General features: G+C 44.8%; 1 protein-coding gene and 1 long non-coding RNA gene across 3 annotated transcripts in view; both read right to left on the bottom strand.

Moving 5' to 3' along the window:
- Window positions 1-9,132: 9,132 nt before the first annotated feature.
- Window positions 9,133-10,388, bottom strand: LOC121138764. The gene is made up of 2 exons (XR_005875627.1): window positions 9,865-10,388; window positions 9,133-9,513 (listed from the first exon to the last, which is right to left on the bottom strand). It is a non-coding gene; the product is annotated as an uncharacterized LOC121138764 (long non-coding RNA).
- A 46-nt stretch (window positions 10,389-10,434) lies between these two features.
- Cysltr2 (cysteinyl leukotriene receptor 2) overlaps window positions 10,435-27,181 on the bottom strand; it is a 42,022-nt gene continuing 25,275 nt past the window's right edge. Inside the window, exons 2-5 of one of the 2 annotated variants that reach the window (XR_005871511.1) lie at window positions 12,413-12,523; window positions 12,079-12,237; window positions 11,684-11,773; window positions 10,435-11,147 (exon numbers count right to left, since the gene is read on the bottom strand). The gene's annotated coding sequence lies outside the window, so the exon portion shown is untranslated. Of the gene's footprint in view, window positions 11,148-11,683; window positions 11,774-12,078; window positions 12,295-12,412; window positions 12,524-27,181 lie in introns of both variants that reach the window. The other variant, XR_005871499.1, reaches the window with a different exon arrangement.

Here is a 27,181-nt window from a genome sequence, read left to right as displayed (position 1 = left end):
ATCTCTCTAGTAGACAACAAACTTCAGTTTCAAATCCATTACCTTTCCATAGTCAAATAGAAAATAGTTTCTCTCCTATAGGGCCCTTGTAACTTAAAAGTTTATAGATCACTTGGGACAGGGCAAACATTGGTGTGGGAACCTGGCCTCACTTGAAAACCTCTCTGAAAACAGAGGCAGATGAATCTCTGTGAGTTTGAAGCCAGCCTGGTCTACATAGTGAGTTTCAGGCAAGCTAGATCTACATAGAAAGACCTTAATTGGAAAAAACATTAATTAAGACAAAATAGATTAGACTTTCCCTCCTATCCTCCAAATCAAATCCCACAGTCTCATTCCCAACTCTGTAGCAAACTACTGCATTGAAAACAGGGTCAATAACAGCCAAGACAATGTCTCCACTAGTTGAACTGTGAAATGCAATATGGCGGAAACACAAGACAAGGACTTCAAAATAGCCTTTATGAATGTATTAGAGGTCCTTAAGGAGGGACCAAAAAAAATCAATTAAAGAAATCTATGAAAAAAACAATAATGGGATGAAATGAAGAAAACAGTTTAGACCTTGTACATGAAAATAGAATCAGTAAAGAAAAAAAACCCAAACTGAGGAAAAACTGGAAATGAAAAATTTTCAGACTCAAACAGGAAACTCAGAGGCAAACCTCACTGACAGAATCCAAGAGAGTCTCAGGAATTAAAGACAAAGTAGAAGAAATGGATACCTTGGTCAAAGAAAATGTACAATCTAAAAAAAAATCAAAGCACAGAAAATATTTTCAACAAAAATCATAGAAGACTATTTCCCTAACCTAAACCTTCTTGGTACAAAAAGAATATGGAACTCCAAATAGACTGGGACAGAAAAGAAAGTCCCCTACAACACATAATACCAAAATGCTAAATGTACAGGACAAAGAAAGAATGTTAAAATCTGCAAGGGGAAAATATCAATGTCTCAGCTGGGGTTTCTATGGCTGCAAGCAAACATCATGATAAAAACCAATGGTGAAGAAAGGGTTGACTTGGCTTACCCTCGCTCATTGCTGTTCATCCTTGAAGAAAATCACTATTGCACTGGTGCAATAGTGGCATGGCTTTTATGAGGGAAACCAACTGACTTATGCATGAATCTGAAGCCCACTCCATTGGAAAGAGCTATGTCTGATACTGTGGACCTGGTCAAAGGTTCATGGCTGGGGAAACTCATAGACACTAGGGGTGACCTACTTCTTTTCTTACGCATATTGTCAAATTTTCTCTTAACTATGCTGTTCTCAGCCTGGCTCAAACTTACCTTTTCAGCAATGGTATTTACTGCAGGGACTAGAGGTTGTTTAAGGTGTTAAGAACAATTGACAGTTGGGTTTTCTCACTAAACCAAACACCAACATCACCCCCTCCATAGGAACCTCACAGAAGAGAGGGTGGAAAGAATGTTAGAAGTGAGTGAGGGCAGTGAGCAAGAAGGAGTGCTGTGAAATGCTGTCTCGTTGGCTGGCATGGCACTCCAGAGTCACAACATCTGCAGTTGTGAGCGCCATGAGCAGGAAGGAGTGCGTGAAATGCTTCTCATTGGCATGGCTACTCCAGAGTCACAACGTCTGAAGTTGCCTACTCACGGCTAAACTGTGAACATCTAGTCACGGATGGGATGGGCTCATGGTGCTTCACCCTCCCCAGGGAGCTAATGGCTGACAAGGACTTCAGGAGAAGTAGCCACTGGTGAATTATTCATGCTCCAGGGAACAGCTTCCCACCCATGCCCACAAGAGCAGTTCTAGTTAAGTCAGTGAGTCAGTCACAAAGATAAAACACAAACAAAACAGAAATCAGAATGGGCACATAGGGCAGGGAGTTGTCAGGGATGTGTAAGGGGAGGAGTGTGGGCAGAATATATTACACACACACATGAAATTGTCAAAGAATAACTAGAAACATCATTAAAATAGCAAAGTACACAATTATCGTATAACCCAAGAGTCCCATTTTTGAGCGTCTGTACCAGAGAAATGAAAAGTACACATTTTTCGGGGCCCATAGAAATGACTCCACTTCATCTTGACTTAAGGTGAGAGAGTTTTTGCCTGCCCTTGCTCTTCCAAGGTGAAACAACAAGGATGTCTGACCTAAGAGTATAAATGCAACAGGAAGCTTGGTGTAGGTTGTGGTCACTGCATGTCCTGCCTGAACAATAGAATACCTAACTCAGGAGATAGTTACTTGATGTTTGGGCTGTTGAGAAGGTTATTAGGCTTGCTTGTTCTTTGTAAAGAAGTCTTTTGCCTTCCCCCCCTCTTTTGATTGGGGTATAGAAAGACTTAACAATAAACATGGGTGGTTCAGTATTCACTGGATGCCCTCCCAACTCTATTCTGTGTTTCTGTCTTTTCTTTAGTATCTTTAATTTTTCTGCCTGCCATTTCTTAATCCACATGCTTGCCTCCAAACACTGACCAGGCAAATAAACCTGGTTGTTGTGGCCTCCCAAATGCGGGTCACTACACACATTAAATGTGCACACAAGTATTCCGAGCAGCATTATTTGTAATAACCAAACTGCCCCATGTGTTCCTCACAGAAAAATGCTTAAACAAACAATGACACATGCCTAGCTACAGAAAGAAATGAATTACTGATGCGTGCACCAACTGGAATGATTCGCAAATGGACCATGATGAATGAAATCAGAAGCTATTTAAAAGAAATTACGTGCTATGTATCCATTCATATGTCATTTTTGAAATGACATGTTGATAGAGGAAAAGAAGTTACTGGCTGCCAGAAAGAGAGCCGACGGGGCAGCGATTTGAAGTGAGGGATCCTTGTGGTGGTGACACCAGTGTGTCTCCTGAATGCGGTGGTGGTGACAGCTACATAAATCTCCCCATGTGACAACACTGCACACAGTCTATATATATGTACACGTGTACATGAAGCTAGTGAACTCTCTTCCTGGTGCGCAACCCCACTCTGTCATTATGTAAGAGCTACCACAAGAAGAATTTTGGTGAATCTAGCTATTTTCAAATTAAAAAAAATAAAAAGAAAGATACTATCTTATAACCACTTACCCACTGCAGAAGTATCCCCACCCCCACACTAAGAAATGAAATGTGACAATCATCTGCTCTCTTTTAATTGTAGGGCCTCAAAAAACCAATCTGACCTGGCATATGTAGCCCTCTTACCTTCCTTATCAACACACACACACACACACACACACACACACACACACACACACACAGCACAGGCTTCACTTTGTGTTATAAGTGTGGTGTCAGATGCATTACCCTGAAACTTGCTCCAGGTCCTCAATAAGACAGACACGCCCCTGTGCTCCTCGACTTCTGTGCAGAGTTCTTGCTGGCCATGTCTAACATAGTTCATACATTGGCTAGGCCACAGTCTGTTCAATTCTTCCCTTCTTGATGGCCCTTCAGGTGGTTTGGTTTCTTCACACTGCCAATCAGAATCCTGTTTTATTTGCAGTATGTCAAGTCTTGCATTGACTTTCAAACTTCATTTTAGTAATGGCATTTTCAAGTGCAGTCTGCCCATGCAGATTCGGGGCGGGGGAGAGCAGAGCTTGCCCGGGTGGATGGAGGTGGTGCTCTTGAAGTCCATTTACTTCATCGGTGTGAAACATGAGGTCTTGGGAAATCATTGTCTTTTATCTGCCTTGTACTGCCTGGCTGAAGGGCCAGCTCTGAGTTTTCCATGTCTCCAGTCCTTTCTGAGATCCTGGGTCCTGTTTTAGTTGAGTAGATTCTGGGAAGTCCCAGTCATGCAACCCAGCTTTTTTTTTTTCTGTCCCAAGTTGGCCAAATTTACAATCCTCCTGTCTCAGTCTCCTTGAGTGCTGAGATTACTAGCATGTGTCACTACACATGGAGAATTGCAATCCTCTGACTGCCCAAATCAGTGTCACTCCAAACCAGTGTTGACAATGTCACATTGGCCTTCTTAGAAGGCCAGCCTCATGGCCAAAAGGCTGCTCAGGCATCTCTTCTGGACATACCACCTCCCCTCTCTGTACCCCAATTCCATCCTGACACCAGAGACTCATTTTGCTTCTGTACAAAGCCCTCCTTCTGCACCAAGGCCCCTCCTAGCTTTTCAATACTATTCCTGCAATACTCCTTGGTCTGCTTAGGATTTCCCATTGGTCCCGTAGCCTCTTCCTCTGCCTTGACTCTCACACAGACAGGACCTGAAGAAAAGCAACTTCAGCAGTCTGCCCTATGCAAAGGATACCCAGACCGCCTTTGGGGTCTAGTTCAGCCACATTTTTTGACTGTCCTGCAGCCCCCCAGCTGTCACTCGCTGGCCCCCTGCTAGACCTCATGCTTAACGTGTTTGACAGTCTTACACACAAGCTCCGGCATTCTTCCACCAGCCAGTGGTGGCTGTCCACAGTCTGCTGGCTCTCCACTTATGCCTTCCACTCTTCCACTGTCAATATCCTAGTCCTGGTGTGTCGTGTGGAGTCGTGGCAACAGTCCTACAGGGGCTGTTCTGGTCTTCTGTTACTTCTTGTTGAGTTCCCTGCAAATACCATGGCCACCGCCATTTCCCAACAACACCCCCTTCTACACACCCCGTGTTTGTTCAAAAGCTTTCTGAGGACTGAACTGTCTAAAAGATGAAGCTCATATTCTCTCCATACCCTTCCAACCCTGCCTACTGTTCAGACACCAAATACAGAATAAATACAGAAGCCAAATAGGCTGCTTGGGACTCCTGCCTTAACCACACTGAGCCAATTTCCACCTCTAGGTGAGTCATTGCTTCTGCCTAAAATTCTTCCTGTTGACTTTTCTGTTTCCTCCATTCCTATAAATCCTCCAATGCCCATCAATTCAGCTGTGAGTCACCTCCTTGAAGTTACATAGTCGCTGATTTACCTCCTATTTTCCTTGTTGGGAAGGCTGTCCAAAATTTCTTTCTGCCTTCCTGTGTGTGTGTGTGTGTGTGTGTGTGTGTGTGTGTGTGTGTGTGTGTTGCAGTACTATAAATACAATAAGTTCCTTGAGCATGGGGATAGGGTCACAGTCACCAGGCACACATATGCATATCTGTTTGACCTTACGTGGTGTTGTCCTTCATACAGTCAGAGCTGAGGGTACAATCTTTTCTCTCCCTCTCTGTCTCCCTCTCCCTCCTCCTACCCCTCCCTCTCTCTCTCTCTCCTCCCTCCCTCCCTCTCTCTCTCTCTCTCTCTCTCTCTCTCTCTCTCACACACACACACACACACACACACACACACACACCTGCATATCAGCTAGTGGGAAATAGTTGTATCTCCTTCCTTTAACGTTAGATCCAAAGTCAAGTAGCCTACACTGAAATGGCAGAAAACTGGATAGGAAGTGATTAACACTCCTGCTGAGCCACTGATGCTTCCTGGAATCATTTAAAAGGAAGTACAAGGGTTTGGCTGAGTGGAGGCCTTTTCCATCTGATCTGGGAAGCCAGAAGCAGCCAAGCTGGAGCTCACACTTGCAAGGGGCACAAACTGCCAGGGGATACAAGGCTTTTACAGAAATCACTCTGATAACAATACAGGGTGTTAACAGTGTAGTCAGTGGCCACAGAAGGGAAGACTGAGAAGACGGTACTCTCTGTTTGGAAATAAGTAGAGACAGCAAGAGGAACCCGCCAGGGTAGAGGTTCACAGAATGTGACAGACACACATTCCGCAGGGGCCTGATGTGGAGACACCTCTCTAGTCCCCTGTGGGGAGAAATGGGAGTTTTCTGGCAGAGGTCACCTCACAGAAATGTCTGAATGTCCTGTGCCTCTGACTTTGGCCATTCTTTCTTACTTCACACACCTTTGTCATCGGGTGGGAGAAGCTGCCTGGACAGAGGGTCCAGTGAGAGACCCAGAGGAGCCTGCAGAGCTGGCATGGCCTCTCTTTATACAGAGCCTTCTGAGGGCAGGATTCCTTCTGCCTGGGCAGCTGTAACACACACGCCACTAAATGTGAACCTGAAAGGGACAGAGAAGAAGACAGACAGGCACCAGATGCATGATCTCTGCAAGGTGTTCCATGGGCATTGTCAGCCATCCACACAGGAGCTCTACAAATTGGGTGACCTCCTCATACAAGTAAGGACAGTGAGGCTTGCAGGGGGATGCTGTGAAGCTGGGCTCCATATGCTCCTACAACGCAATGTGCAGAAGACACAGCCATGCTCCTTGGAAGGACCCGTTTGGCTGCAGCACCGTCCGCTTGGGAGCTCCATAATCTTGGGCGCTGTGTTAGCTGCTCTTCCCACTGCCCTAACAAAATATCACAAGGGTAACAGAAAGGTGGGTTGGAGGGAGGAGCTATTTGGGTTCGTGGTTTGAGGATAAGCTACATCATGGCAGGAAGGCATGGTGGAGAGAAAGAGAATGGCTCCTGCTAGCAGTGGGAGTGGAAGCAGCTGGTCATGCAGCATGCAGTCCTAGAATGAGACTCTCTCTCTCTCTCCCTCTCCCTCTCCCTCTCTCTCTCTCTCTCTCTCTCTCTCTCTCTCTCTCTCTCTCTCTCTCTCTCTCTCTCTCTCTCTCTCTCTCCAATCCCGTACCCCAGCCACTGGAGATGGCACCACCCACATTCAAAGGGGCTCTTTCTTCTTCAGCAAAACCTTTCCGGAAACTCCCTCAGATGTGTTTCCATGGTGATTCTAAATCCAGTAAACGTGACAATGTTGATTAACCTTTACAGACCCTCTGAGCCTGAGACTCCTCAGTCTGAAACCAGGCCGCTGTAAAGAGTAATCTAAGTGTTAATATACCAGAATGCAGTATGAACTTGAAAGTTTATCTCAACATTCAGTGGGGTAGCTATTGGGGAGCAAAATAGTACTTAATGTATTTAAAATGATGACATCATTTATCAGAGTGCTAATTATAGGTTGTGGGGTGTTAATTGTACAATCTCCCTGAAAATACAAAGATAATGTATCTTGATGCCTGCCTGGGTGTGTGTGTGTGTGTGTGTGTTGCTGGGAGGTAAAGCCAGAATCTAGTACATACTGGGCATGTGCAAGCACTCTACAGTGGGTTACCTTTGTCTTTTGATTTTGAACACTTAATAATTCCACTCTTGTGTCAATCCAGGCACAAGATTTATGTATGACATACTGATGTGTGAACAGTAAACTATAAACACTTAGGTCAGGGCCCAAACAAACCTCCAGTTAGAGCCTGAGGTTCCAGCCATCTCAAAAGACAGTGTGAGCCTGGACAGGAGTTCTGAAGTGGCCAGAACTGGCGTGAAAACGGCCTCAGACACGCATTTCCTCTAAGACACTGGAAAATGCATGTGCGAGGCTTCCATAGACACAAGGCACAGCACTGGCTAGACTCTACACAAAGGGTCTTCCAATTTGATGAAACTACTTGAGTGGCACCTACTCTACGGTCTAGCCCAGACCACTTCAGAACAAAAAGGATGGGAAAGACGTCTCCTGACTGGAACCTTCCATCTCCCTCAGTCAGTTCTCAGCACTCATCTGTTGTCCCGAATCCTCCGGCTGTGTTTTGCTGGGAGATTCACCCTTCACCGGGGGATTCTTCCCTGGGGCCTGGTATACAAATCTGTTTACTCCAGAGTGGTATGCACAGCCTTTGAGGATGTCAGGGGAAAGGCGCTCATATTTTTCAGAAGCTGCCGGCAAAGTGGATATGGTTAGCAGCTATCGAGCTCTTGAAATATGAAAATCGATTAAATTCAATTTGGTGAATGAGAAGCATCACTTCAAATAAGGATAATGTGATAAGTAATCCCTTATGTAAGGAAGCGACCCTCCCCACGCCTCGGGTGCCTCATTTTGAGGACTGCTGGAATGCAAACAACAACTAGTTTATGGAGCAAACAGTGTTCATAACAACGGTGACACAGTCTCTGGCTCCAACACGATCCAGCAAGGGATGGAAACCAAGATCTGTGGAGATTTTTGTTTGTTTGTTTGTTTGTTTGTTTGTTTTTGTCTCTGGAGCCTCTGCCCCAAGCTGCTGGGTAGGAAAACAGAGGAGAGGGGCCTGGATGCCCCACAGCTCCCCCTGGTGGTGGACACTGGTATATCGCCTGCGCCAGCCGTAGCCTGTAAACTGCAAGCTTTGGTTGTTTCTCTTTCGGCACCGGTCCAAACACAACCCTGCCACCCACGAGAACCTCCCACCGCTGAGAGTCTTTTTCTTCCATGACAGTTGTCTTAGAACAAAAGATGATGGTGAACAGACAGGCCTGCCGAAGAAACCAAGATCTGGAGCTGGGAATGTCTCTCAGTACTTGTTGGTACCACGGCATGGCATAAATCAGGCAAGGTGACATACCCGAAATCCCAGCTCCTGGGTAGTTGAAGCAGGAAGACCAGGAGTTGAAAGTCATCCTTAGCCACTTTTGAATTTGAGGACTGCTTAAGATACACCAAGACTCTGACATGAACGAATGAACCCATGAACGAAGGAATGAGCTGTCTTATTTGCCAGCTTTTATGAATGGGGACAAAATTAACCTTTGGAAACTTCAGTATCTGTTTCTTCTCTAGTAAGGCTGGAGTAAGACCTGAGTCTGCCTCTTAGAGCTATGCAGATCCAGTAAGCTCAGCCAGGTACTGGCTAGCGCAGCTCCTGACGTGCGGGACGTGCTGGGTAACCTTGGCCCCATCTCCTCCTGAGACTGTCCCTGACACTCTCTGTCCCTCCCCAAGGACTCCAGAGCTCCAGAGTCCCTCTGACACTTTGGGCTTCTTGCTCAGTTACTCCATCCTGCCGTTGCTCAGCTGAAAGTTTTCACCTGGCCCAATGCTGCTGGCCCTATGTTTCCTCCTGCGTGGCCAGCAAGCTAACCAAAGTGCGCCATGTGTCATCCCACAGCCTAAGTAACGGTGATGAAGCCTTCAATGACTCTGGCACAGCTCAGCTGACGTGTTTTTCTGCTGCCCGGAAGGTTCCCATTAGGCTTCCTGCTCCTGAGCCCCTAATCCAGGTCTGTTCTCACAGAGCTTCTGGCTTGGGGCCCCTGGAATGAGGCTGGATGACCCCATCAAGCTAAAGGGAGTATGGGAATCACACTCCCCTCCCCCAGGGCATTTATCTGTCTCAACTCAGTGTCCTCCAAGGACACAAATCCAGTTTAGCATTTCCAAAGTCTTTTAATGTGCCAAATATGGTGGCTCAGGTCTTTAATCTCAACACTTGAGCAACAGGCAGAAAAATCAGAGGTTCAAGTCCAGTCTGGGCTACAGCATAAGATCCTATCTCCAGGGTCAGGGAAGACAATTCCATTGGTACAGAACTTTCTTCCTTTGATAACCTGTTTAATACCCAGAACCCATATAAAAAGTCAAGTGTGGCGGTTCCCACTTATATTTCCAGAGCTGTGAAGACAGGAGGATCTCTGTAGCTCCCTGGCCAGCCAGTCCAACCTAATTGGTGAGTTACAGGTCTGCCAGAGTTCCTGTTCCAAGGAGGTGGATGGAGTTCCTGAGAATGACACCTGAGGTCCTCTGGCCTCTGTAGGACAGAGCACACACATAGAATAAACAAGTAAATAAATAGAAAAGCCTTAGTGTGAACTCTGGAAAATGGGTAATGATCTACCACGGCAGTGTCATCAATGGTAACAACTATGCCACTAAGATGCAGAACTTTGACCATGGAGAAAGCCAGGACCAGGGATAGGAGTTAGATGAAACTCTCTCTGAACTTAGTTTGCTGTGAATCGGAAAGTGCTTTAAGTAGTAATGTTTTCTAAAGGTTTTTATTATTTTTGCATTTACTTGTTTATTTATTGTTTTTGTTTGGTGTGTGGGTGGGTGGGTGGATGCATGTGTGTGGGCCTGGGGGAGATGTAGACACACATACCTCATCTTCATGTGGTCTGTTCTCTTCCAGTGATTGAACTCAGATTTCCAGACTTCGCAGCAAGCCCCTTTACCCACTGAGCCATCTTACCATTGAAATGGTCCTTAATGAAACAATGATGTGGGCAGTTCTCTTAAAAATTTTTGGAGATTTGGGAACCACACCTGCACCGAGGGAGCTGAGGGGAAACCAGGGCTGTGGTGAGGACCCTTGCAGCCCGCAGGCAGTATCCATGACTTCTTGAAGCCCGAGACCCACAGGCATCAGCTCCTCCACAGAACAGGAACCAGAACCCAGCAGCCCTCTTCCAAGAGCTTCTGTAACAACTCATTTTGTCCCCATAACCCTGGAGGCAAATATTAATATTTCCATTTTAAACCGCAGAAGAATGCAACCCTTCGAGGTTAAGCAAACTGTCAAATTATAGTCCAAGGGCCTGGATCTGGATCTGACTTTTTCCTTCGCTGGTGACAACAGCAAGGAAGGGTGAGTCTTAATGTGAGTCCCAAGATCTGGAATCGGAAAATGTCCGGGGGGGGGGGGAGGGGCGGGGGGGGGGGGGACGGGAGAAAGCTGCAAACAAGGTTGAGCTCCCAGGGAGGGCTAGCTGTTAAAGGCCACCTCATGTAGCCATTTAAAAGCCTACTTGCCAATCCCAGCACTAGGTGGGGGGAGGGGTGGGAGCGCCTGAGACAAGCGGATCTGTGAGTTCGAAGCTAACCTGGTCTACAAAGCAAGTTCCAGGATACTCAAGGTTACACAGAGAACCCCTGTTTTGAACACCTCGCCCCCTTCCCAAAGAAAGCCTACTTGCTGTCAGAGGAATCTCAAAACCCTGGTAAGATGGAGGTGGCACTGGACTGCTCAGCGCAAAAGGCAGTCCAGCTAGACCAAGCCGCGGCCAGGGCAGAGACGAGCAGCAGAGGGCGCTGTGCAGACGTGGCTGCCGGGGTTGTCCCCATTCCCACCTACTTGCAGATGCTAGCTGCATCTAGAGTACTATGGACCGAATGGGGGAGCCAGAAGACTCTTTCTGAACTAAGTCACTTTCCTTCCTAATAGACCAAGTTACTCTGGAGGATAGGACTTGCCTTTGGAGAATGAAATTTGCCTCTTGCAAAAATCTCAACCGCTTTTGCGTTCTCTCAAGGCTTCCCTTTGCTACAATTGGGTGTAGGAGAGTGAGCAGGTCGGAACCCACGATCAACAGAGGAGTTTCTCTATGAGCCTTCGTGTCGTCTTCAGTAAGCCGGAAATCGCAGGCTGTGTGTCATGGGTCTGTTCTGAAGAACAAAGAGGAAGTGAAGAAATGTGTCTCTGCAGTCCTTTAGCCTTAACTCCCAGCTATGAGACAGTAATTCCAACCCCTTAGCCCTAGGGCAGGCGTGTTGTAAGTTCAAGGCCATCCTAAGTTTCACAAGATACCCTGTCTCAAAACACAAACTAGACCTCATCACACCTTTTTAAATTAGTGAGGACTTATTTGAGTGTGACAAACTAAATCTTATTTCATCAGATTTCCAATTAAAATGCTATTTCGTAAAAAAAATTCTACTTTTTGTAATTAAAATATAGTTATGTAATCTCCTCTTTTCCTTCCCCCATCTGATCTGTTCAATGTACCCACAATACCTGTTCTCCCTCCCCCTGTCTCTAATTGTGTATATATCTATATACAAATATATTATATATATTCCTGAATTTGTAAATACAATCTGCTTAGTCCATATATTACTACTTGAAGCATAGGATTCAAGCTGACCACTTGGTATTAGAACGGGGAAACTGTTTTCTTCCGTTCTCAGCATCCCTTTACTACCTGTGGCTGTTTGTTCGAGTTGAGGCCCCATGAGATTTCCTCCTTCCGTGTTAGCATCTCTCTTGTTCTGGTTTTATGTAGGCAGCCGAGCTGTTGAGAATCCATGGGTAGCGTCCCTGTTATTTCTAGGAGACACAATCTAACAACAGACCTCATGGTCCTCTGCCTCTTGCAATCTCCCTACCCCTCTGCAAGGCTCCCTGAGCCTTGGGTACAGGAATTGTGTTGTAGATTGATCGACTGGGACTGGGATTTGCATGGTCACTTGTTCTCTGGATTTTGATCAGTTTAGGGGTTTTGTAGTAGTTGTTGTTTGTTTGTTTTGTTTTGTTTTGGTCTCTCTCTATCTGTTTCAAAGAGAAATCTCTGTGTTGAGGGTTGAGATCTATACTTACCTGTGGGCATAAGGGTAAGTGCTCAGAGTACGGTGAGAAATCATACTGGTCTAGAAAAGTGGATGTTATGGGTTCTCCTCCAAGATCGCTGGCCTCACCAACTCCAGGGAATTAGCTAGGTTTCCAGTGCCAGGCATGATTTCCTTCTTGTGAGCAGGCCTTAAGTCCAATAGAGCGCTGTTGGTTACCACCAAGGAGTGTGTGTCACTACTGCACCTATAGGGTGATCGTGCCATGGTGGCCATTGCTGTGGTACATAAGGCATCACAGCCAGGTAGGACTATGGATTGTACCCCCTGCCTCTGCCCTGGGAGCATGCATGGCCTTCTGGTACCATGAAAGCTAGTCCTCAGGAGGAAAACGTCAGGTCAGATCCAGCTGGAACCTCCAGGTCCTGTGTCCCAAGTGCATGGTGTCTTTAACAGTAGGAATTTATCTTCAGCCTCTGGAAGATAATTAAGGGCAACAGCAATAGCTTAAACATCTAAGGAATCTCTTCACCTCCCCTGTCAACAACTCATAAGGGGCTTCTAATACCTGGTATTTCGGAGTTTCTTGTTAGATAGTCTATGTCTCTTAATTTCACTTAAACTGTATATGTATAGGAAGGATATCTGAAAAACGCATTTTAAAGTAAAAATAGTTGTCTTCAAAGTAAAAGATGCAAGAGTGACAGCCTGTTTCATTTTTGTACACTCATGTTTACCTGTTTGGGTCAGTAAGATGCCTCCAAATCTGATAGCCTGAGTTTGATTCCCAATCCCCACATGGTGGCAGGGGAGAAGGAGTCCTCTAAGTTGTCATTTAATACCCCACGCACACTCACACCATGGCACTTGCTCACACACATACAAACAAATAAGTAAACACAATTATAATCAGTGTTTGGTCACATGGAGGACACAGGATCTGTGGATCTGCTCTGGCTCTCGGCTTGTGATAATACCACACATCATGTAGCCCCTGGAAAACTCTAGAATACACTCAAGAAGAAATTGGAGTAAATAGCATTTTGCTACGTTATGAAAACAGCTCTGACCCAGATATTCCATGAGCAGCAGTGATTACACAGCTTCCTGTGGGTTTATGAAGTTGAGAAGTTGGGCTTGGGCAGTAACCATGTCTCATCCTAATTTTCTACACGGTAATTCCATATTGTAACTCAGGAGGATGACCTACTGAGGAGGCTGCTTCATGCGCAGGAAAAGCATCTGCTGTGAGAGTATGAAAGAGTTTACTTGGCTCTCCAGTCATCAACACGGGTGAATCAGACACGGCACAGTTGGAGCGAGTCAGATACAATACACTACACCAAGGTGTATCAACCCCCTATACCCCAAAGCAGCTCAGAGAATAGTCACTTAATCAAACACTTCATTTGGAATTAACATAAAATCTGCCTTTCAGTGGCTCCCCAACTGTCTTCATTCCTTTCCTGCCTCAGATGATGATGGGAAGTGTTTGTTTCTGTCTCCTACCCAGCAGGTATCTGTTTCCAAGCCTGGTGAATCCTGTGTTGACACACTGGCATCTTGCGGGGACCTGGGTGTTTTCCATGGAACTGAGCTAATCTGAGCCTGCCCAGCATAGCTGTGGGTATGAGGATGTATAAGAGTTTCCCTGGGCCTCCTTCTGCAGAGAGATAAGAGCCAGCCTTCAGTCACAATCCCTGGGCCTTTGTCAAAGCCTGGCATAGGCCTCCTTTATGTGAATCCTCCTGAGTTCATCCCTCTCCGCCCCCTATTAGGAAACCACTTCTCTTTTTAACCCTCATTTCTCCTGGGTGTCTCCTCTGCTTTCTCGCTATCCGCCCAGCTTCAATGAGGAAGCAGAGAAGGGATGCTGCTACTCATCTCCCTCCTTCTTATCCAATCCAGGACCCCAGCCGCACAGAATGGTACCCCTCACATTTACAGTGTGTGTCTTCCCATCTCATCCCAAGCTACAAACTCCCTCACAGATGCCCCGAGGCTTAATTGGCTGTGACTCCAGGTCCCATCAAGTAGATCACAAAGATTAACCTTGGCACCCCACCTCTCCATTTAAGCCTTCCTCCCCATCCCTCCTCTACCCTGCACACTGTGTCGAGTCCCTGGGCCATGCTGAGCTAGCTTACATAGAACTGAAATATAATCTAAAAGTCAGTAGCGTGCTATGCACTTTTCTCAGATGAGAAAGTAAGACACAGGGGAACACGCGCTTGTCCTGGGATCCCCCAGCCAGTCCTTTGGAACCAGGGTGTGACCCCATGCTCTCTGACAGCATCTATTGCGTAACATCTGCACTTGGCACTGTGCGGCCCTCTGGATTCCCTTTGGCTGGTGTGACCTCACTACAGTGTGTCTGGCATGTGCCTTCTGACTGCCGGAGTACCTGTAACGCACAAGGAGCCACGCTACTATGGCGCTCAGGGGGATCGGTAAACCAGCTTTGTCTCACACAGCTCTCAATCCCTTCCTGTCCACACTCACAATGGCCTTGTTCAGTCGCCCTTGCCCCGTCTGCTGCCCTCTCTTTATCCCAGAATCACTTTTATCTTGAGCAGATACGCGCTAGACAAAGTTTCCTTTGTGTGGTGTCGCACCCCCCCCCCCAACCTCTCCTCCTGCAAGGTCATGTCCCTGCCGTTCTTCATTGTGTTCCGAGCCATTAAATGTTAGTGGCCATGAGCCGCATTTTTCTTCTATCTTTGTCACCACCTGAGAAAGTCATGCAATGTGGAGGAAGCTGCCTTCCTGGCATCTCACACATGGCTGTCTTGGCCCCCATTGTCTGCAAAAAGCTCAGAACACAGTGAGAGGGCAGCCACATACGTGCCTGGGAGGCCTTTCTGGAAATTAACCCTAACAGAGCCTTGATCTGGGACTTCTAGCCTTCACCGTTATAATAAGCGTCGAAAGTTAAAACTGGTGCTGCTGGTGCTGCTGGTGGTGTGTGTGTGTGCCAATCCAAGAAGACTAATCCACACTCCAGTGAGGACCTTCGTGTCCTGTTTCTTACAGCACCATTGGTTCTCTAGCAAGCTTGAGTGTGGCCCTGACCCTGGCAGACTGGAAGGAGGGTTCCCTCTGACTGCCAGAACCGTCAGCTTGTTTGCACAAGAGTTGAGTGGGTCTCATGGGGAATCCAAGAATCCTCAAACGCTGTTTCCTGATTCTTTGTGTTAAAGCCCAGAGAAATGACACCACATTTGGGCTAAAGTTCTAATAAAAAATTCAAGGCAATAAATTAATGCTGATCTCATACATGTGACATAGAGGAGGGGTACCAAAAGGCAAATATGGGAAGGATATGTTTTCATAATATTGGTAACCATGTTACGTGATTGGTGAAAATGTACTAAGTTTATAGTTGTTGTAATACTCTAAGTAGCGTGTCTTTTTTTGTTTGGGATTCTGCTGTAGTGATGGCTGTAAATTTGGATGGTTTGTTTTGCTTTGCTTGTTGGTTTGTTGTTGTTGTTGTTTTTGGTTTGGGTTTGCATTTGGTTTCTTCAAGACAGGGTTTTTCTTCATGGCCTTGACTGTTCTGGAACTAGTTCTGTAAACCAGGCTTGCCTCAAACTCAGGGATCCTCCTGCCTCTGCCTACAAAAATGTTCAGAATAAAAGTGTGCAGCACCACCACGCAGCAAGGGGGTTTATTTTTGAGCCTGGCTAGCTTTAAACTATACATGTAGCTGAAGACAACTTTGAATTTTCGATCCCCCTGCATCCACCTACAAAGCATTGGAATTATAGGCACGCCCTACTACACCCAGTTAAAGAAAGTGCTGGTGACCTAGGCAGGGGCTTTCTGAAAGTTAGAGAAGCAGTCTAGCAACTGAACTACATCTCCAGCTCATTTACAACTTCTCTTAAGACATTAAACTTTCATAATACAATAGTACATTTATGCATATAATGTGACATTTAGAAATGGCAGGTTAAGACAAAAATATTAAATACTAATACATTTTCTTTAGTGATTTATTATGTGTGATGATTTGATTGAGAGTGGTACCCATGGGCAATTCACATGTTTGAAAGTTTGGTTCCCAGTTGGTGAACTGTTTAGGAAAGGTTAGGATGTGGAGGAAGTGTGTCACTGTGGGGTGGGGATGACCTTTGAGATTTCAAAAGCCCATGCCAAGCCCCCGCCTCTCACTCTGCCTCCATCTTTCAGATCAGATGTAAGCTCTCAGCTACCACTCTGGAGCCAAACCTGCCGGCCTCACCATACTTCCCACCATGACGATCATGAACCCACCCTCTAGAACTGCAGACAAGCACCAAATTGAATGTTTCCTTTCATAAATTGCCTTGGTCATGGTGTCTCTTCCCAGCAATAAAACAGTAACTAAGACTTTATGTGAACAGTTTGAGAATATGATGACTACTGTCAGAAAAATAAGTGCCTAAGATTCTTACTAGGTAACCAATAGTGGAGCAGAGGTCGGGATGGGATTGCCAAGCAGGGAGAGACGCTGGGACAGGCGCCAGGTGTGGAAGCAATAGCAGCAAGGAGAGGTAGGACAAATCTTTCTTGCTCTATTTTAAGGGAATTATTCTCTCGAGCCTTTTATGTGAAAGGTTGTAATAATATAGCCTAATTGCTAGTAATCACTCTTGGGCTCCTGAGCTACGTTTCTTTTAAGGAGATGCCATATTATGACCTAACCACAAAACTGCCTGTCTTTATAGAGATATGTGTGCAAGGAAATCCATGAGGTTATTAAAATGAATAATTTATCTTCTGTCATCCCAATAGACCCAAAGGCTTCCCCTCTCAGAAAAATTTTTATTTATTCCCCTTTTGTTGAAAATAGATTCTTTTCTCATACAGTATGCTTCTTAGGTTCATTTTCTTGGAATATCTTTTTCCAACCCTTTACCTTCAAATAATGTCTGTCCTTGATGCTGGGATGTGTTGCTTGCAACAAAAGGATGGAGCCTGTTGTCATACCCATTTTGTTAGTGTATGTCTTTTTGTTGTTGTTGTTGTTGTTTGTTTGTTTGTTGTGTTTTGTTTTTTGTTTTTCAAGGCAGGGTTTCTCTGTGACTTTGGAGGCTGTTCTGTAACTCGCTCTTGTAAACCAGGCTGGCTTCGAACTCATAGAGACCCACCTGCCTCTGCCTCCCAAGTGATGGGACTAAAGGCATTCGTCACCACTGCCCGGCTGCCATGTTGCGTTCTTGTACGTTTCCTGACCCTGTTTCCTCCTACTAAAACAAGCAAGATTTCAGGATCCACTTGAACCCAGGGCTTTGCTGGTTGCTCGTACAGATGTTGCCACTGGTGCTAACCTCTCTGACACCATGGGGGCAGGCTTTAGTCTCTCTACAGAGGCCAGAGTGCTTGTCCTACCTGAGCTCCCCAGAGCTGAGATCAGAAGCAGGTTGGCAAAAGATGGTCTCCTTCCATATTCACCTGCTTCCAGAAAACCTTTACCTGGTATATTTTATGTGATCTACAACCTAGGACTCATTAACTTCTGTGGATTCCTCTTTGATGCCCTGTGGGAAAAATGAGAACAAGCCAACAACACAGATCATAACTACGGGTCTTTATTTTAGTGTGACAAGCCCCAAAGTCCTAAAAAGACAGAGGTTGGAAATGAGTTTCTCTAAGCTTGAGTTCCTTCAGGTTTTAGCACACAACCTTATGACTAACCTTTCTTTCCTGAGACTATGTAAGTGTCCCACAGGAGTGAAGATTCTAAAGAGAGACATTTCAACAGACCCCAAGGAATTGGGATTTCCCTAGGAGTCTCATGCCAGGAAGAAGAAGGCAGGGGTCCTGGTAGCAGTCAGAAGGGGAGTTTGTCTCTAAGAAAGGGGTTTTGTACAGAACATCCCTGAAGCAAGGGTCCCAGACAATGATGTGTCAGTTGGCCAGGTCTGCTTAGTCATGCCCTTTGTTTAAAACCAAACCTTATGTTAGGACCCCCAAGGTAGACTAGGGCTGGGTCACTAGACCTCTTTGTCTGTCCATTTCCCCAGTTTGGTCAAACTGAATTAATCCTTTTCTCTTTCACTACTGTAGTGTCATAAATTGGACTAAAGAGAGCAGGTGGTGGCACATAACTTGCTAAGACCGCCATAGTCCCAAATGGCAGCAACAGTTATGACGATCCTCTCCTATTTCTGGAAGGTACGTAAATGTGCTGAGGTAAGAAGCTGTTTATAGCCTTCTGTGTTTAAGGACCAGCTAAGAAAACCCAGAGAGCTTTGAGTCATCGAGACCTTGACTTCCATGACGTCACTCCTTCTCACAAAGATGGCTGAAGTCATTTGTTCCAGGAGTCCCAAGGGTCACCTGTAGCTGTTCCAGCAGACCTGCTTCTCCCTCATGCAGACCTCTGAGCTCTCTTCCAACCAGAACCGCATTATCGTCAGAATAATCACTGTGGCCTCTTAAGTGAGAACATAGCGTATGCTATTTTTGGAACACTGAAAACAGCAAAGAACAAGCTAATAAGGGAAGGACTCTAAACACAAAATGCTGGGTGATAGGCTTGCACTATTATGTCTAGCTCCTAGAACTCTGATATTAGGTAAAATTTCATCGATGATTTCATTTGTGTGGCAAGTTCCCCCAAAGCAATTTAAGATGTAATGTGAATACTAAAACCCTATTCTTTTACAAAATATCAGGTAATGTGCTCTAGCTTGCATTCTTTAGAATTTTACCAACATGTGTCAAAATGTGTTTTGTCTTCATAACTACTCTTCAAGAGAGGGCATGCACTATTATTCCCTGCTAGAAATTAGAGCCATGGGTTTGGGAAAGGACTAGACAAAGGATTATTTTTCCTAGGAATGACAACCCTGCAACCAGGGAGTTCATGATTGGGCTCCACAGCAAGACAGTATAAGAAAACACAGTGTGTCAACCAGAGACAGCATGCCTGAACCACAAGTAAGCAGAAAGGACATCATGAAACATCAAGAGAGATCCTTAAAGCAAAAGAAGAGGAGAGACAGCCATCATGGATAGCACAGTGTGAGGAGCAAGCTATATTAGAAAAAGTAGTCTAATGTATCTTGAAGGGGGGCTCTGTGTGTTAACAGCAGGAATTTCCAGTTCTTTCCTTCAGGGAACAAACTGTAGGGAGCTGTGCCCTGATTTCTCCAGGCTGCAGATCAGGTCTCTTAGAGTAAATAGTGTCTTCAGGATCCAGGCCCATGACCTAACACCCTTCTGTGACAGAAAACCAAGGCAAATGGGAAAATAGTCCTTGCTGAACTCACATAGCTTCAATATGACAGAGGGGTGAGTCTAGCTGCCAACTCACTCAGCAAAACACATCAAAGGACACTTTCCTTATAAGAACATGGCTTGTTCATATTTATGGTTTCCCTTGAGACAGAACCCAGAGATTGGTGTATGGTGTGTGAGTGTGTGTGTGTGTGTGTGTGTGTGTGAGAGAGAGAGAGAGAGAGAGAGAGAGAGAGAGAGAGAGAGAGACAAAGTAGTGCTCTGCAGCCTAGGCTGGCCTTGAACTTTGATTATTCCTGCCTCAGGCTTCTGAATGCTGGGTGATAGGCTTGCACTATTATGTCTAACTCCTAGAACTCAGATATTAGCCACCATTTCAGATTATACTTATATTTAACATTTATAACTGCATAGAAAGTAATTTGATTCCTAAAGTTGTATCTGGAGACCCATGTCTTGTTTTTATTTCTTTCTTATTTTATTTTAAATGATATGTATGGATGGATCAGGTATGTGCACACGAGTCCACTGAGGCCGGAAGTAGATAACAGATCCCCCTGGAACTGGAGTAGTAGGCAGTTGTGAGTAGACTGCCATGGGTATTGGGAACCTAACTAAGGTCCTCCTCAAGGACAGATTGTGTCCTTAACTACTTAGCCATGTCTCTAGCCCCAAGATCTGTAACTCCCTACCCAAGTCACTAACGGAGTTTCATGTATTCACCTTGATTCTCCTGAGGAACACAATTAATCAAACATGTCTGTAGTCACGTCCATATATCTGTATCTACACCCATATATACAAAGACATGTCATAACAAGGAATTGGGTCATGTGATTATGGAAGCTGAGAAGTTTCTTGATGATGTCTGTACAAAGTGAAGACCCAGGGAAGGCAGACCATGGCAGGAGGGCAAGTCACAGAGGGTAGCATCAAGGTTAACTATTAGGTATTTGGCAGAAAAAAAGACCTGAAACCACTCCCCGCAAGGGTCACTTGTAACAAAACAGAGCATGCTCAAGAAATTCTCCATGATCTCCAAATCATGGGAAAGTTGGTTATGACCTTTGAGGCCTGTTCTAGTTCTCTAATCCACTGGCATTCTCCATAGTGCCACTGTCTTTCTTAATAATCTGTCTCTGTTTTTATGGTTATCCATGCATCTGCATCACTGGTCTAGTTCTTTGTTCCAGGTTGCAAAAACCTGGAAATCTCGGTGAGTGCTCTCTGGAGTTAGATCCATAATTAAAACAGTACTGTGGTAATGCCAGTCTGAAGGCCTGAGGGCCAGGGTGCTTAAAGGGAGGTCCCAGTCTATGGACAGAAGGCCAATGTATCAGTCCAAGTAGCCGAAGAGAGACTTCTCCCTTCTTCTGCCGTCATGTTCTCTTTAGGTCTACAGAGAACTGCATGGTGCCCCTCCCATTAAGAGAAAGCTGTCTACTTGAATCAAAGCCATAGTGCCAGTGCTCATCTCTTCCAGAAACGCCCTCACAGATCCACCCAGAAATAACGCTTAACCAGATACAATCGGTCATCACACTTTAAAAAACAGATGAGCAGGGCAGCTATGCTCAACAAGAATTTCCAGGTGCAGGTTCTGTTGTTCTCAGCTCACACCAGAAGGAGCAAAATGACTTGACATGTTTTGAGGACTGGTAAAGTCAAGCCACACCTTAGGAAACTGAATGAGCCTGTGCTCAATCAAAGTTTCCAGCCAATTCCTCACAGGCAAATCTGGTATAATTAAGCTGTTTCTTCTCTCTAGTAGAGAAAAGACAAATGAGCCATATGAAATAGAAGATAATCAAGAATAAATTCTGGAGGCTAGAGAGTGGTCAAGAGTACTGGCTGCTCTTCCAGACCACCCTTGTTCAAGTTCTAGCACTCACATGGCAGCTCACAACCATCTGTAACTCTGGCTCCAGAAGATCCGACAGGGCAGCTCACAACCATCTGTAACTCTGGCTCCAGAAGATCGGACACTCTTCTGGTATCTGTGGGCACCGTGCACACAGACATGCAGACAAAGCACACATACACACAATGTTTTCAACACAATTTTTAAGAAAAAGTAAATCCTGTTTCACTTTAGGACTTGATCATAAATTAACACTAAAATTCGAGTTTATATAGCCATTGAAGGGTAATGTTCTTTACACAGATCTCTAGTCATTAGACTGCTCCCTCAGTCTTTATGTTCATCCTCTGCAAAATCAGCAAGTGCTCTTAACCACCGAGCCATCTCTCTGACCCCCATAATTGTCAGCTTTACTAAACAACTCAATTATTGACTAAAATAAACATTCAATAGGAACAAATGCATGCATTTCAGTATGATGAAGTGAAGAGACTAACAATAGACAGAAAATATGAGTTACCATCAGGTCCTTTGAGAAATGAATTTCCAAAAACAAGAATGAAATACAATTACCCCTCCATATTCTTGGGAAATTTGCTCCAGGACCCCACCAACACCCAAACCTGCAGATTCTTAGGTCCTTCATATAAAGCACAGTCATGTCTGTTGATGAACTATAGGCTGAATTAAGGGAGAGGAGATAGGAAAATACAGGGGGAGAGCAAGTAGAGAGGGCAGACCAGAGAGATAATGGTTAGTACATGGGGAGGGCTTTAGGGGATGAGGAAATGAGGGGGTAAAGAAAGGCTTAAAAATGAAAGGTGAATTAAAAAAACTGTGTAAACCTATGATCTTGTAACCAAGTAAGAGATAATTAGAGGGAACAGAAGAATACAGGTGGCATGAAAGAACAGCTGGAGGGAATACTGTGGGTTAAGGGTTTAAGTGGGGGTGGGGGCAGGGAGACAGGAGAGATAGGGTTGGGGGTGGATTAGTCAAACCTAAGGGTGTATGAAGAATCCATTATCTTTGTAAGATAATTAAGAATCATAATGTAAAACAAGGAGATTTGATCATTGGTACCTGCATGGTGGACAATAGTGCTTCCAGGAGACTTGGGTTATTAGATGAAATCTCAGTGTCAGAAACTGTGCACCTCCCTACAAGCTGTTGGTCAGGTAGGCCCCAGAAGCACCCAAAATAGCACAGACTGTTGCCATTGCTCTTGGTTGCTCACCGTAACTAACAGTAAGAAGCCCACTCATGAAGACACCCCCTTTCTCATAGGACAGTGAGAAATCAATCTCAAAATGACCAGGAAACTCTCTCCCAGGTGGTTAGCTCTCATGGAGTTGGAAGGTGCTGGACAACTTACTGGGGAAGAAACGATTTTCTTCCAAAACACTTCCAAGTATATTATACACATCTATCATTTTTTTAAAAATTAAAAATATTATTTTAAAAATAAACACAGAGAGAGAGAGAGAGAGAGAGAGAGAGAGAGAGAGAGAGAGAGAGAGAGAGAGGAGAAGGAGAGATAGAGGAATCAAGTGTGATTATTGAGACCATGAACACTGAGAGTGTACTAACTAGATTTCAGTAGTGGTTCTATCATTGGTAAATACAACTGAACAAGGAACTTCGCATTAATATCTCTCTGGTTCTTCAGTTTCCTCACCTGTAAAAATTTCAAGTTCTTGTATTATATGAAAATCCACACATTTTGTTAGGAAAGTGCAGCACATTAATACGTGTTGCTACCTCAGGAACACCAGTTGGGTAGCTAACTTTTAGGCAGTGACAAATAGCAGCCAATAGTTAACCCAGCCGCCCAGCCGCAGTTCTAGACTTGGGTACTGTGTGTGCATGTATCTTTATGTACTTTTTCTCCTTGCATTTCAGGTGTCCACCTGCTACCAACGTTCCTTTGCCATGAGCAGAAGATTGCCCCAGTGAACCTTCATTCCTTCCTAAGGAAGTTGCCTTCTAGGAAGGTGACTCATGGAGTTCACATATACTGTTGGCATGGGGTTTGAGTTGGTAAAACCAGTTTGGAAAAGAGCTGAGTCATACTCAAAGATGTTATCATGAGCATATTCCTAAGTGTGGGCTCTGGAGAATATTTTTATTAAATGTGTATTGAGAGGCATGTGAGTGTGCTATTCCTTAGATCAAAATGCTGCCAGACTCAGAGTTGGGTGTGGTGGTATCTTGTTCTGCCAGTGGAATTTCAATGGTGGCCACATCCTAGGGGTGTGACTTCAAGTGTGCAGATGTGCCATAAGGCCAGGCCCCCTCTTCCTTATAAGGGCCACATCTGCACACCTGAAGTCACACCCCCAGGATGTGGCCACCACCAAAAACCTGCTGGTGGAACAAGATGCCACTACTGCTGGGGATACAGTTCAGCCGGTAGAGTGTTTAGTTAGCATGCATAAACTCTGGGCATGTCGGTGCCTGCCTGTAATCTAGCACTTTGGAGAAGAAAACAAGAGGATCAGGAGTTAAAGTTATCCTTGGCTACAGAATGAACTCAAGGCCAACACAGGCTGAATGAGACCTTGCCAAAACAAGACAGTAACAACAACAAAAAAAACAACCCTTAAGTCCTCATTAACAAGCGTATGAAAAATTAAATTGTCTTAGTGATCCAAGAGGCAACATTGTGATTAGACCTCAAACAAAAGAATAACTAAATGTGAGGGAAAAAATTACTGTATCATTCCATTTTCCAAAACAAAGTACACAAACATCCAAACAAAATAGTATTTTACATGGGCATACATGTGGTAAAATTATAAATAAAACCAAGAATAACATGAAATTGAGATTAATGATCTCTATGGTCATAGAAGGACCTTGACAGAACTCATAAAAGTTTAGTTCTCACAGTAAGAGTTAAGAACAGAGACCACCATTTTATTCTCCTTTAGCTCATGTCTTTATTTGTGTGAAATGTGTTGTCAATAAAGAATGGATGGAAGCTTCTAGTCAAAATGTTCCATAGCATCATAGTCGATTTTACGAACATTAATTTACAGCAGATGATGAGCCAGTGAGGACATTCAAACTAATCCTTGGTGCCCCAGTGACAGGCCTATATAACAGGCTAACCTGAGGTTATACAAAGGAGTGAGGTACTCTACGAGTCAGCTCATCAGGGACACCTCCCTGGTCGTCAGACAGCAGCTCACAGTGGTGCACTGACCCATGCTGCAGGCTGTCTTTATGGCCAGTATGTCTTGCTGTGTCTACCCACACTGGGAATGCAAAGACACAAGAGCAAGAGCTGGTGGCCCCCAAGCTGAGCTCCTAGCTCCTCACAGACATCGCATAGCTGACATGCCAGAGACCTCTCCATCTCCCCTTGGCAAGCAGCTTATTCCAGGACTGTTTCTTTTCGGCTCTCTGTAGATACTTATGTTCACGCTACTTTGATAGTAGAATGTTAAATTCCTATCAGCATTGTAGCACGTTCTTTCTTGGTGTGTTTTCCTATGTGACTTCCATTAGCTTTTCTCCATGTAGGCTGGAGTGTCAGAGTGAGGATCTCTCATCCCCAAGTTCTGGGGGCTCCCGTCCTCTGACTGGGCCTCTGTCTCCAAATGTTTCTCTAGGTAGAAAAGTGAATTCTGGACAGAAAATGATGACATCGGTCATATCTGCCTGGCTCCTCTCCTAACTAGTTTGATATCCTCTGTGACTGAGAACAAACCGTGATCAAATCTAGAGTTTTTGTTACTCAACACAGTTATAAAAGACAATGTCATTCAGTCCTGGACCCCACTGAAAAAAAATTTGCACAACAACAAAAAAATCCTTTCTCCTACTTGAAGATTTTGTATGTTTCTTTGAAGAGACACCTAATCTCTCAAACAAAAAGAACCGTATCTAAAACCTCAGAGCTCCTGACCTTCACTTTGGCAAACAGACTTCTATTTTCATCTCTGCCTCAGTGACATTCTATCCTGGTAAGAGGCTTTTCCCTGGTAGCCTTTCTATTATCATTATTCTTGTTCCTGTAAAAAGAGGAAACGGATTTGAAGGTTTCCATTTAATTTCGTCTTAATTTTCATTTTATTTCAGCAGTACACATTCACAAATTATTCAGGTTGACAATTGCTAAAAGCAAACATCCCACCCTCAATGTCTCTCTGGAGACAACCTCTTATGGTTCTTTTTGTGTCTTCTCCCAGCATTTACTTCCTGTCACATGCTGTGTGGCTGTTTATTGCTCCCAGCTTTGGTAAACATGAATTCTCTCTGATGGAAAATGGAAAACCAGGCTTCTGTACCTCTTTCCCTTATGTGCATATCCACCCCCACTCATTTCCTGAGAAAGATTCTATCATAGTGTTTCTACCCGTGTGTCATTCTCTGTGTAAATATTCAACTACGTAGTGTGTGCAAGTTATTGCTCTTAGCTAACACTCTTCTTCTCTAGTGTAGTAATGACTTCACTGGGCTGTTTATCTATGTGTTTGTCCAAAGCTCTCCCTCTCCGTGTGTGCTCCCCCTGGCCCTACCTGTATGAACTGCTCTCTAACCTTCCTGGGAGTTGTCTTCACTTTTGCCAGATTCCCGTTTTCTTGGTTGCCTGTCTCCTCTCGTGTGGGAGCAACACGCCAGTGCTTTCTGATCCAAGTGTAAGAGTAATAAAATGCTGAGCCCTTTCCTGCTGACGATGCCCCACTCTGTGCTCTTTCTTGTCGTTGCCTTCCATCTTAGGGGTTTTCCATTGGAAGTGTGGTCATTGACTTGTTCATAGTCAAGAGTGGGACTCTGATCAACTTGGCTAGATGCTTTCTGGGAATGCAGCGGATGTATCATATTGTAGTCTTCACTGTCAGGTAAATGATAGAGCAGATGCCCAGATTTGGGGTTGGAGGAGTCCCAGTTATCTTCCCCAGTTATTTCTCCGGGATAGAGGAGTTTTCCTGTAGGCAGATGTTCCAGGGCCTTCCTCTGACATCTGTCTGTTATTATTCTGGAAACTAAATAAAGGAAGGTCAGGGAGTCCTCGTTTTATATAAACACTACCTGTTGTGCCCTCCAACTTTAGAATACAACCTTCCTTCCACCCTGAACTGTGTCAGGAGTCAACAACTGCCAGGAGATAACCTTGGCTTCGTTTTTTGGTTTTGTTGTTGTCTTTAAGAATTTTTACATGTGTGAACATTTTGTCTGCACGTATGTCTGTGCACTGTGTGCATGCCCACAGAGGCCACAAGAAGGCATAAAATCCAGTGTGACTAGAGTTACAGATGACTGTGAGTCTCTATGTCGGTGCTGGGAACCAAACCTGGGGTCCTCTGCAAGAGCAACAAGTGCTCTTATCCCCCAAGCCATCTTTCCAGCCCCCAAACTGTGGTTTTCTTGTAAGGATGAGAAAGCCATGTGTATGTGCCTGACATGAGAGGGAGTTTTCATCCAGACTTTAGAACAGTGTTTCTGGAGGTTCCCAAGGGTGGTTGTCAGGAGTGCATCCCGTCAACATTTCTGTTTAAAGCTCTGATTCGTTGTGTAGACTTGGGCCCACTTCTTAATTTCTCTGAGCTTTCATTTCTTCATCTGTGAAGTCTCTGTACTTTCTTGTGAGGGTTATGTGGTTGTACAGCACCTGTTCAGGCTTCTCAGCACTTGACTGTCGTGGCCAACACAATGGTCATGTGAATAACTAGTAGAGTCTGCAGCGAGTTTCTGTGGATAGAAAGGGTCTTTTTCTAATATCAACATTTTTTTAAGACCACTTCTCATTTTCTACCCAACACTTCTCTCAAAGGCCCAAATCAAACCATAGCACCAACTCCTTATTTTAATTGTCATCCCAGTGGGTTAATAGGAGGGAGCAATGACTATAATGATGTCAATCCAAACCTAAGTCTCAAGTAAAATTGAGATGCAAATCCATGATTCCACCTCCTCCCTATTCTGCATACAATTCTGATTCCTGTATCCCCTAGGGAAGTAATCCCAACCCTCCCCCAACTCTGTGACCTTCCTAATCCCTGCAAGAAACAAACAAATGGCACATTCTTCCATT

Source organism: Mesocricetus auratus, unplaced genomic scaffold, assembly GCF_017639785.1.
Source record: "Mesocricetus auratus isolate SY011 unplaced genomic scaffold, BCM_Maur_2.0 Super-Scaffold_2245, whole genome shotgun sequence".
Classification (NCBI taxonomy): Eukaryota; Metazoa; Chordata; class Mammalia; order Rodentia; family Cricetidae; genus Mesocricetus; species Mesocricetus auratus.
The sequence above is the reverse complement of the archived record's forward strand: the minus strand, read 5'-3'. Positions and strand labels throughout refer to the sequence as shown.